General features: G+C 36.8%; 1 long non-coding RNA gene across 1 annotated transcript; it reads right to left on the bottom strand.

The window, feature by feature from the left end:
- Positions 1–1,674: 1,674 nt before the first annotated feature.
- Positions 1,675–8,998, bottom strand: LOC124172210. Its single transcript, XR_006868079.1, has 3 exons — positions 8,727–8,998; positions 6,608–6,778; positions 1,675–1,784 (listed from the first exon to the last, which is right to left on the bottom strand). It is a non-coding gene; the product is annotated as an uncharacterized LOC124172210 (long non-coding RNA).
- Between the last annotated feature and the right edge of the window lie 2,216 nt (positions 8,999–11,214).

Here is an 11,214-nt window from a genome sequence, read left to right as displayed (position 1 = left end):
TGACTTATAGGTTGTACATTCATGCCATGACAAAATGATGCAACATTTAATTTTTATTTCCTTCCTCATGAGCCAGCACAAAAAATGTGGGGTGCTTAGGACAGGCGAGGACCTGGCTTACTCAAGTATGTACTTTCTATCTCTTCATATTGTAATTCAGTTCTACACTGCATGTGTTAGCTGTGTGTTGAATAGTTAACTGTTTTTTTGTACTTTCTGTTTTCTTGTCTATGATCCGTTTCAATTTTTTTTTACTTTTAAAATTCAGAAGGAGACGTTGAGATCTATGCTTAATGATAAGTTCAGCAGCCATGGCCGCCCAATTTTTAATAAGTTAAGAATTGTTTATTTTACCATGTATTCATATTTTATGTGCAAGGGTTTTTACAAGGGAAAATTTATCTTTGTTTCTGAAAAACATGTGCTACCAAGAACTAGACAGGTAACTGATCCATATCTTCAAAAAAATTGTGAAGTTTCTTCTAGGAGGGACCCAGAGTAGTGTATTAAATTGTGCAATGCCCTTCCGGTGCATCTAAAAACACTCCAACAATGTCTGTATTTAAATGCCAGCTATTGTCGAAGTGTTTTTGTGTGTGTAGGATGACTTCTTTTAGTTTTAATCTGACCTGTAAATTGCATTCTTGTAATGCCCTCAGGATGGAATAACTTATTTTTCCAATTTTTGTTACTAAGGAACCATAGCTTTCATAGTTATTGGGACACCAACCCTTTTAGTCGCCTCTTACGACAAGCAGGGATACTGCGGAGGTATTCTCGAATCCCCTCTCCGCAGGGAATGCTTTCCTAAACATCTACTATAAAATACTTGTTACAATGAATGTTTTTTTTTTAAGAATAATGTAGAAGCAGCCTAGGTCTTTGATTGTGAAACTTTGAAGAAAATATAATGTGAAGTTGCTAATTCTCAATCAGCATTTTTAGTACAACTGAAAGTAACGTTGCACATGAATTGCATATATTCTCTTCCAGAGTTAGGAGAAGTGTGACTGCAATGTAAAGGTAAATTTACTGTATTCCAGTACATGCAGATTGTACAAAAATTAAAGATTTAAGGAAACTCACTTGATGGCTCACTGTGGTCAAGTATAGAGAATATACACTTTCACAATCGAAGACCATGATATGATCACATCAACAACCTAATTTAAATGACATTCTACAAATTAATAAAATTCTAAACTGTATACCTTGAAATTTCTGGGGTAATACTTACTGAAAGTTACTTTGGTAAAAGTCATCAAGTAAAATCAAGTAGTTGATATACATGTAAATATTACAACACAGTTACAAGCAATTTAAGGTTAGTAAAATTCTTTTGCATGAGCAGAAACAAAGGAGAGATTTATATTTATTTACAATAATCAATCGAAATTTTGTCAGCAACATTTACCAATGGTTGTTTCACATTTTTTAGTGATTCAGGTAAAGTAGTTCAAATTCAGGCCACTTTTTTTCTTTCAACAGCTATTTCATTCGTTGCTTTCCTATTCCCGAGGTGAGATTTGTTAGGTAAGACACTTTAACAGTGAAATGCACAGGTAGACACCATGGGTTTCACCTCTTGATGCTTATTGTGTGCAAGGCAGATCCGGACTGCTTTCTTGCCAATAAATCCAGTCTCTCCTGTGCCTGGATTAAGATGAATTGAGGCATGGCTCTCTTCAGAGTATCCAAATGTTGTTTGGATAGACAGAGGGAAGAGATTTCCTGTTGTCCTAGTTCGCCTCTGCTCTGCCCTTTACATATCTTAAGAAATCCATCTGGAACAGTCAAGTAAAGAATATCTACATGAGAATAATTGGAAAAACAAACTGGATAAACTTAAAAACTGCTGCATAAAATTATATGTATTGGAAATGAAGATTAAGATAATAATACCAATTAAGCATATTAGGAAATAAAATATTTTTATAATGTGGGTATACCACAGTTTTAAGAAGTTAAGACCCTAGAGGCAATTCCACAGCTGGCATGGATGAGACTACATAACCACTAACCACTTCTAGCCATTGCCTAGAGATGTTACAGTATTTTGCAGCCTCTTATGAATGGGAGCGGTAGGAAGGGAAGTGGATGAACAAGAGACTGTTCAGGCTTACTGAGGGTAGAGATTATACCAGAGGTTACATAGGTTAAATTCCAATGCAGCAACACCACTTCAGTATATACCATATATGTATTCTCCAGTACATCTGTGGAGCATTGCAGAAAACGAGAACATACTACTTATGACCAAAGCCCTGGTACACCAATGCAGCCGCCAAAAAACTATAAACCAAAGTAAATCTTTAAAGCACCATGTTGTGCTGAAGGATATGCATCAAATTTGCAGATAAAAGTGGTGACTTGCAAAAAAAATACCACCTTAGAATATGAAGCCAATGCTGAGAGAATCATTGCATCTACAAGATGGTTGGGGGGAATAGGGCAGCTGCAGGATGGAGAATGAAATGTGCTGACATAGAGATTCAATTTTTATGTACATAGTACCTTACTACCATGCATACATTATTGATGAATTAAAACAGAGAAATATTAAGAGAGACTATCCCTACTTAAGTGAGAGACAATACTATGAATTACCAACCAGTCATGAAAAAACAAATGCATAAAATTCAACAAAAATTTAATTCATTAGATAAAAAATTTTGGTGGGTTATGCATACAACACGTAAACATATTAGTGTTAAAAATAAGGAGATGAATTTACCACTTGAAGCTTTTGATAATGAGTGCATTATATTTAAAAATCCAATTGAACTGGGCACATGCCAGCAGATCCCTTCAGTTTCACCAACTGGCAGGATCCCCAATCATGGATGCCCTAATGTCACCATAACTCAAGACCCCTTCTAAAAAGGCCCCACTCCCCTAAAAAATACTTTTCCCGTTAACATTCACGATAACACAGAAACCTGAAATCTAAAATTGAAGGAGAATCTTCCACCCCTCCATGGGACAACAGAGTTCCACATTCCTGTGTAAAAAATTGCTTAGATACGCTACACTAGTGTAATCCAACAAACCTCCTTCAAGAGCCCATGCACTGATACATGACGCAATATGCTTCTTATTAGAGCACTCACTGGCAGCATGTCATGTAATGATATATTTGCTAAGCTAAAATTAAAAAAATATGTTTCTTGCTGTTATGGTTTTTAATTTTTTTATTACATGCATTAGGTACTAATGATTTATAGTCCTGAACAGAACATTCCCCACCAGCCATACAGAACTGCCACGAATTTCAACTCAATTAACCCTTATCCCGGCAAGGAGGGTCCAACGGACCCTACAGCCTATATTTCAGGTTATAACATGAGAACAAAATATCCCAGTGCTGTGAACTTCTGTGACTTTGTTCATACGGATAAATGGAATAAGAAAAATATATTTTTAAATTTAAAAAAATATTTCTTTTTTGTTTATGGTGAATTTAAACTTTTCCTAACGTAACCGGGCAAGCTGGGTCTGATGGACCCTTCACATACGCGATCAGTTGCACATCATTAGATGGTTAATATAAAAGGTATTATGTTGCCATTTTTCAAGTATTATTTGGGAATGTTCACATATACATCTAAATAACCCTTAACTCTGTGGCGTAAGGCAGGAGGTGAGTGTTCACCAGTTATGCAACACGCTGCACTTGGATGCTTACGAGCATATATATCCAGTTTGTGTAAGCTTCAATCACGAAGTTTATTTTTGCTATCAAGGCAGGAAAATGTAATAAGTGTAATTAAATAACTAGATTATGTACGCAGAATGTTATTCTAGGTAGCATGGGTGGTAAGATAGGGGCAGATATAGGGGAAGGTGAAAAGGGAATATAGAGTAGGCTGGAGAGTCACTGGTGCATTACGGTTGGAAAATCCTGGTAAAGAAGAATGAGCTGGGAGAGGAATGAACAATACGCAACAAACATCATTATCTCTATCCATACATGAAGGATGGAGACAGTTTTTTTCATTCTTTCGCTTATTGCTATTGTACCGTGGCGGTCGCGGAAGGGCATATGCTAAGAGAAATTTTCCTTCCGTTGGATTGAGTCACCGGAAAACCCCTAGAGAATGATCACTAAGAGGATCCAGTTGTTTCCAAAAAAAAACACTGCTCCTCGGAATTTATTTGTAGCGTCCATTCAAGGGATAAAGGAAAGGATATATCCTGTCATAAAGAAAGCATGCAGGTGATTTAGCTTCGAATTTGAACGCTCCTGTTCATTATAAGTCTCCTAAAAATCCTCCACCTGTATTTCAAACCCTACCGCATTGATGACAGTCCATCCTTGCCTGTTTCCTCCTTCTCCTGCACTCCCCGCCTATCTTTCCACCATCTTTCACCTCTACATCCTCCATCCTTGTTTCCCATATAAACTACGGCATGTATGAAAAAAGAGTAGAGTGCTAGCAAAGTGCTACTGGGTAACGTAGATGAAGGCATATAAGATGTTGCACATAACTGATTCCAAAAATATGGGCTTTTATACGGAACTACCGCCTAAATATGCAATTCTTTTTGTGTAAAAGTAACACAGTCATCGGAGTGACGGCAAGTATTTACAAGTTTCCTTCACGAAGACATCACATGCCCATGTAAGTTCTAATAGATGAGTACTGAGGAAGTAATTCGTATTTTTAGAGAAATTCTATGAAAAAACATATTTTTTTATAATTATTAGATCATGGCTAGACAAAAGTTTTGTCTCAAGATGGCACACAAAAACTACTGAACATTGAATAAACAAGTGACGATGATTTGGATGACCAGCCAATCGAAGAGGAGAGTTCCAATGAAGAGCAATGCCTGCTTTGGATTGAAGAGTTGCACAGCACCTCACTGAACCATACCAAAATAAGAACAGAAATGAAACGAGTGACAAAAATTTCTCTGTTATAAAGTTTGCATAGAGCCTTCTGAGTTACGTTGGAACTATGGGAAAGTATTAGCGATTTATTCCAGGAAATGTTCTAGCCAATAAAAGTGGTAAAGTCGTTTCTTCATTGTTTGGTTTCACCAAAAATGGTATGTTTTTGTCATTGCCCAAGATGAAAAGTTGGCTGGTAGTTCTTCAATGATTCATGCATCATAATGAAATTATTGAAGACGTCAATGATAAACCTGAAATTATCAGTCACTACAACTGCACCAATGGTGAAGTCGATTTCCTTGACCAGTTGATAAATACGCACATGAGTAAAAGACGAACAAATAGTTGGCATTTTGAGTTTTTCATGAGTGACTTGCATGTGAGCAGAGTAGCAGTGTACGTGGTGTGGATGAATACCGATCTAAATTGAAATGTTCGTAAACATTATTGAAGAAGACTATTAATTCAAACTTCCTCCAATAATCTTGTTAAGGTCCACGTTGAAGGACGATCCAACTTGGGTTTGTCTGGGAACACAGGCTAAGGACTTTTTGATGAAGGAATTTCTGAGCCAAGACATTCATCAAATTATACTATGACAAAAAATTAGATAATATATATGCCCATAATAGAAACAATATGAAGAAAAACAAATGTGTAACAACTGTGAGCAATCGGTATGCAATGAACATAGTGAGGTAAAACGTTTATATCAAAAGTGAAAAAAGCTTTGAGGGGTAGCCTATCCTGGACTCGTATATAAAATTTTGTTTTCTTCCCTCAAACAATAAGTTTTGATGCTCTACAGTGTCTCGTTTCATAATTAAACAATATTTAATCATCCCTTATGTTAATTAATTCTAAAATAAAATTATTTCCACCAGATATAAATTTTATGAAGGATGAATAATAATTTTTTTAGATTTCAAATTTTTGTTACTAATTAACATGTAAAATTTTCATTTATGAACATTCAAAAATATTTTGAAATCATTGATTTTGTATTAATTTGCACTATTTGACAATAAACAATGATATTTATGCTAGCAGGTTGGTCCACTTGAGCAAAAAGAAAAAATTAACGAGGAGGGTCCATTGGGCCCTGCTTGCCCGGTTACGTTAGATATTTGAGGTGCCCGGATAAGGGTTAAACTGCTGCTGCGTGCAAATTAAATTATAATTTAGAGACTTCTACAATGCTTTCAATGCCATTTACTCATTAAAGCCTATATGTTTTCACTGTCTCTGATAAAGAAACAACTATGGTGACATTGACCAAAAACGAAACACCATGGAGATGGAAAATGTTCTTAAGAATCGTAATGGACAGTAATATCCATCACATCCTGAGTTAAAATAACCACATAAGGAAATGTAAATGCTTAGTTGGTATAACGATGTGTTATGGAATGACAATAAAATCATTAAAATGTAAGCTTTCACATTTGGTATGAAAATAATAGTTATGGTGTACAGGTCACTTACAATTAGTGACGCAATTTTTTGAAGCACCCTTACATGGCTGAATAAAGGAATATATTGTGTTCCTGAATCAATGTATCAAAATGAAATTAGTCTAAATGATTTTGATTCCAAATACAACAAACACATTGATGCCAAAATGTTTCCTCTAGACTCGAAGGAAATCAGCAGTTCATTTAATGGTAAAAAAGTTTCAAAAATATTGTGAAAACTGCCTTTGTTGTGTACCTGAGAACTGGAAATTACTCATCAGCTGATGAAATCTAACGTCCCTCCCCAAGTCATTGGATCCTAATGATAATATCATTAGAGAATAAAAGCATCCAACATCCAGCAAAACTCTCTGCAATTCCGTCATGCTCTGGCCGGATACGCAAAGTCCAATGGGAGCTGGATAACCTATGAGCAAAGGAAGCATTAAGTACAGAAAATAAAATGCATTAAAGATTTGTTGAAAAGAAAAAAAACTTCCCCTGCCTCTCACAAGGTGGTACCCCAGAGAAGACACCAACCACACAAAATGGCTGTCTCCCAGCAGTATGTTCCCATAAATCTCGGGTCTATCCATGGAGAATCAAAATCAATCACACGTGGAACACTAGCGATTGACTATGAAAAGGCAAGTGTGGCCACGATAGGCAGGGTGAAGATCAGCCAAACGACTCCTTCCACGCCTCATAAAAAACACACAGCAACAATGCACTCGGTTGAAAATCAGGAGGACCTCTGTCTCTCATCTCCCAATTGGCATATTTAGCTACTCTCAAGTTCAAACAGGCGACCGGGAAAAAAATGTTGGTGACCTCTGCATTATTTCCAATACCGCAAACATATTGATAACAAAATGCTCAATTTGAATTCACCTATGGTGACAATGTAAAATGAGCACAGTGAACATGTGTAAAATGTTTAAAATAATCAAGGAATCCTATAATATGCCCATAAGCCACATTGAGTAACAAATTGAAGAAATATTTAAATCACAGGAAGGAAACATGGAATAGCAAGATGGCAATTCATTGAACACATTGCTAATTTGTAAAATAACAATAAAATCCATGAAAAACAGAACTATTATAGTAAGTACATAAATAAGGTTAAGTAACACTGTTTGCAGCAAAGCACCTTTACATAATTGAAAGTAAACAACAAATTTGCGTGACTAATTAAATATAATAAAAAGATATTGCTTTCAGTGCATTTAACCTTTTCTCAACTAAAGACGACAATATATGTGTGGACATTTCTTGACCCGGGAGACGAATGCTGCATATTTTTGTCGGGGGTTTTCTTATGCAATAAATGAATGCCGAATACATACGATTCCTAGCTTTCCCCTTTTTACATGGGGGTTCCTGGAGAGGGCATAAGCCCTCAGATGTGAAGCCATGCCCAACGGCTCTTTGAGCATTTAGCCATCAAGTCGTCCCCAGCTTCGTCAATTTACCATAAGGCTGCATGTTACGAAAATATTGAGTTTTTCTGAAACCAGTGGCTTCACCTTGCATTATTTAGACAAATGAATCCTTTACACATATTAAATGCAAAAACAATGACTTTCGACCTGTGATTTAAAGGACATTTTAGGGTTGCCACTCTGCCTACATACTGCAGTTCACCGTTTTTTCCAGGTTTCCACGGTCTCAATGTCACCAAATTGACAGTCTGTTAATAAACCAACAATAAAGCAATCACCAGCCGTACAACAACTAAAAATTAACATATGCGACAGATACTGTGAATGTAAACGCGGCGATGAAAGTGATATCTGTTATGAAATCGCCTATTGTTTGCAAAATTCAGGAAGGCCCAACCCAACTGCGCTCTTGCCCGGACACTGAATACCAAAGCCTCTTTTAATATGCTAATACCATTAGGACCTTCTTCCGTTTGGACACTGGAAGTTCTTTTTTAATTCCTGGCCAAGAGATTGTTTTTGGACCACGCTGTTATTACCACACAGTAACCAAATTTCCCTTACCCATTTCAAATTCAAAAGGGAATTGAACATGTAACTTATTTTAACATAAGTATAAATTATTGTGAGTTGTAAATAATATTTCTATTGAAAACAGTGCCTAGAAATACAATAATTTGATGGTGGACTCATAGGCTAGTGGGTCTAGTACAGCGCCTGGGGTAATAGCCCGGCACCCCATTGAGTTGAGTCCCAAATCAGAGGGAAGCAGACACAAGAGAAGTGTACTCCTCTCAAAATTACACCTCAATAGAGAGAGATTAAAATATTCTAATGCTATGCGTAGAATGGAAAACATTTATCTTTGGCAGAAAGAGTTAAGTATGCCATCTTCAACATGGAGTTTGCCTTAATCAATAACTCACTGACCAGAGGATCTTGCTCAACTCCAGCATCAAGCAGCTGTTTTTCCGTGGCCTTTACCCTCCAATCATAACTATAGCTGGAAGGTGGAGCGTTACTCAAGACACTGGGGATTCTGAAAACACAGTAGTCCTCAAAGCCACTGTTTTACCTCAGCTTGTCCAGACAGACAGAACAGACGCATCTCAGGAAGCCATCTGACTGCACAACTTACAAATCAAGAGGAGGGAAATTTTTCATACTAATAATAGGTCCAATGAAATCATTTCTTCAAATTCTCCTCAGTCGAAATTGCGATCGTTGAACAATGATGCCGAGTCATGAAAGTCAATCGATAGTCAAAGTATGGCTTGATTAGGGCTGACGTACAAGAAAAATTCCTTTAAGTTTAGGGCCCCACAGCGACAATATCTCTAGTTCTGTTTAACAATTACACCTCAACAATTACCATGATTCTAAATGCATTATAGAAATAAACAAGAAAACTACTTACTTCAATTTGAAATAAGTCACATATCACTCAAGAAGATTTTCAAGGATGCCCAAGACAGTGGAGCAATAAACATATCCCTCTTGTTAGTTTTTGACCTCCGATGAATACGTAGGGGTCAAATGTCACAGAATCTTTCACGGGAATATCAGGACAACTACCATGACAGACAAAAGATTTTAAAAGTTGTTCCAAGGTATGGTGCTGTCCACATATCATAAGGTTACCCTACATAAATTACAAAGTTACACATTGACCTTATTGGGGGTCTCAAAAGCTGTTTGATGTATTTTCAAGTATTTTCAAGCACCCTTACCTCAGCAACAATGTTACCCATTTGGGAAACTCTTCAGCTGCATGTCTCTTTGGCATTAGTTTGTCGTTAGTCATAGTGGAAAGAACCACCATGAAGAGCCTTACTCCCGCAATCAGGGCGGATATAATCGAGACTTACATGTAAAACGGAAAGTCAGCTATGAAAACGAATCGTAAAATTTTCTTTGAGCATTGGCGTTTGCCTTAGAAGAATAGAGGACCACAGGTTATATGAAAAATTTAGGAAGAGAAATTGTTTCACCATGGAACATCTTAAGATGAGGAATTGTAAAGGACAACCAACAATGTTATCAAAGCACAGAAACACAGTTGTGGCTTCAGTCTTTGCATCTCCATCAAGATCCATCCACCATCGCACACTTTTATTGGACATTTCCAGTCCTGTGTTACAACACACTTTAAAAATTCTAAACTTGAAGCCTTATAAAATGAGAATGGTGCAGGAGCTTCGTGAAGGAGATCATGGCTATCGAAACCATTTCAGCAACTGGATGAATGACAAGCTTAATGAAAACCCTATGTTCACATTTCAGGTTAGTATCTTATTCATTCTGTTGTTTTGTTATTTTTCTTTGTTCTTAATGTCTTTTGATAATATTATATCAACTTGTATGATGTGTCTAAATTAAAAATGAAATTCATCCACCGCCTTTATGTTTCAGCTTATGCCTTCGGACGAAGCAATATTTTTTTAAAATGGTGCTGTCTTTTCAACATACACACAATATTGAGTGACAAATAATCCCAAGGCGAATCATGAGCGGTCATTTAACTGAAATGGTGTTCATGGCCATTACAGCTGGCCATGTTTTTGGGACAAACTTTTTTGAAAAGAACGTGAGGACAGACACCTATCAGGCTATGCTGGAGGAAAGCCTTCTCTGGGATATGGAGCGTGAAAACTTTGGAAATGCTGAGGAAGTGTGGTTGCAGCAGGATGGAGCTCCTGCACACAGGTCTAAGGCAATCCTAAATGTGCTAAAAGAGAAGTTTGAAAATTGGCTGGTGTCCATGTGGACAGAAGTTGAGTGGCCACCAAAAAACCCCAACCTCAATCCGTGCGATTTCTTTTTATGGGGATTTTTAAAGCAGATAGTGTATAAAAAAACATTTAATAATGTTGAAGAACAGAAAAGAGAGAGAATAAGATGTGCAGAGTTTATTACCCTGCTTTGGCTTGAGGACATTTTTACTGGATTATTTGTCAAGTGAATTCAATTATGCCTAGCACGGGAGGGAGGGCACATTGAATAATGGGTACTTTATATTTATTTTTATTATTATTTATACATATGACTATGACTTACTCATTAATACAAACCAATATTTTACTTTCATTTTAATGCACAGTTAAGTTTGAAATTGGCTCAACTCAACCCAACATCCCTTTCTTAACCACTAATTTAGTAACATTGGAATGGGAATGGCACCACCCATTAGAACACATTTTAAATCTTTAATTTAGTATGGTGTTTAGCGCTCCATTGTTTTGGGGCAACCTTGAAAACCTTCCGGCTAGCGAGTTAATTTCCTGGATACTTTTGTGCAAACCTCCGTGAATGTTGACCGCCTTATGGCCTCAGGAGGGTAACAACTTAACAAAATGGGTACAATGTGTACCACGCAACTCACTTGATCACCCTTTGGTTGGCGACATTAGTTTCCTTG

This window comes from Ischnura elegans (assembly GCF_921293095.1).
Source record: "Ischnura elegans chromosome 13 unlocalized genomic scaffold, ioIscEleg1.1 SUPER_13_unloc_1, whole genome shotgun sequence".
Lineage (NCBI taxonomy): Eukaryota > Metazoa > Arthropoda > Insecta > Odonata > Coenagrionidae > Ischnura > Ischnura elegans.
The sequence above is the reverse complement of the archived record's forward strand: the minus strand, read 5'-3'. Positions and strand labels throughout refer to the sequence as shown.